Below are 1,404 nucleotides of genomic sequence, written 5' to 3'. Positions count from 1 at the left end.
CCTTCTGTGACTTTCTGAGCAAGAGACATCATACACCCACCTCTTCTCCTGTGTCATGTACTATATGAGAAACAAGGCTGGGATTGCTGATGCTCACTGGCTCCCCATCAGTGACTCCCATGTAGAAAGACCCAGGTACGCTCTGGTAACTTCCACTTTCTGCAAGAATTCTCACCTTAGTTAGATATACTAATGAAACTATTGTCTTCAAAACTGCTACTTTGAACAACTTAGAACTTCCAGAGTTTAAAAACAGATCAAACACTATGACTCTAAATCCTACTGTAACTCAGACTAAGGAAACCTCATTACCTACAGAGCTACTACTAATTGACAGTAGTGTAAGAGGAAAGACTAGTTTCTAGCTGTAATTAGAAAATGTCTCTCTTGTTGGGAAACATCAGAAAGCTGATCTCAAAGATAGAATTTTTTTTTTAATCCAGATTAGTCCCATGAAAAGATCTGCACACATTTGTCCCACTAACATTTTGATGGAGCAATTCAGACATTGCAACAGTAATGTTTTTTGACCTTTTAATCAATTCCATTTTGCAACTACTCCATCTGAGAACCACAGGACTCATTCTCTGGAGTCAATGGAAACTTTCTGTCAAATAACCATCTGCAGGAAGAGACAAAACACATAATGACAGGATAAGTTTGTGGAGAATCTGAAAGGATTGAAAAAATAAATCTGGACCTGAAAGCAGATGAATTAGAACAAAGGGACCCAAGAAAAATGTAAGGCAGCAATTAGGGCTAGAAAATTAAAAATACTGAGGAATGTAATCAAACAGGACAGTCTAATCAATGAAAAGCATGCCACTTGCTCTCTGGGTAATTGCATCCCTCCCCTTTTTTGGTTTGGTTTTTTTGGGGTTTTTTTTTGTGGTGGTAGTAACAGCCCATATTTAAGATAATTGCATTCCCATAAAACTCAGAAGTCTAGGACTACTATAATTTTAATATTTGTCACATGGGACTTCGTTCTCATTCTCCTGAAGTCAATAGCAGCTGACAGTCATTTCAATGGAAGCAGGGTGTCGTGATTTGACACTGGCCCAGCACCGGGCACCCACAAGAGCCGTCCATTCACCTTCCCCTGCCACAGCTGGGCAGAGGAGAGACAGGAAAAAAAAAATTAACAAAAGCTTCATTAGTTGAGATAAGGACCAGAAGAAAATACTTCAAGGGCAAAACAGGCTTAACTTAAAGTTGCAGAGTGAATTTATTACTAACAGCGTCAGAGGAGGATCATGAGAAAGTAAAATAAGCCCTTAGAACACCTTTTCCCCCAGCCCCTTCCTCCCTCCCACCGACAGCGCAGGGAGACTGGGCACGGGGGTTTGGTCAGTCCATCACCGAGATTTCCTCCCGCTGCTCCGGGAGAGGAATGTTCCCCTG

This window comes from Corvus brachyrhynchos, unplaced genomic scaffold (genome assembly GCF_000691975.1).
Source record: "Corvus brachyrhynchos isolate BGI_N302 unplaced genomic scaffold, ASM69197v1 scaffold258, whole genome shotgun sequence".
Lineage (NCBI taxonomy): Eukaryota > Metazoa > Chordata > Aves > Passeriformes > Corvidae > Corvus > Corvus brachyrhynchos.
The sequence above is the reverse complement of the archived record's forward strand: the minus strand, read 5'-3'. Positions refer to the sequence as shown.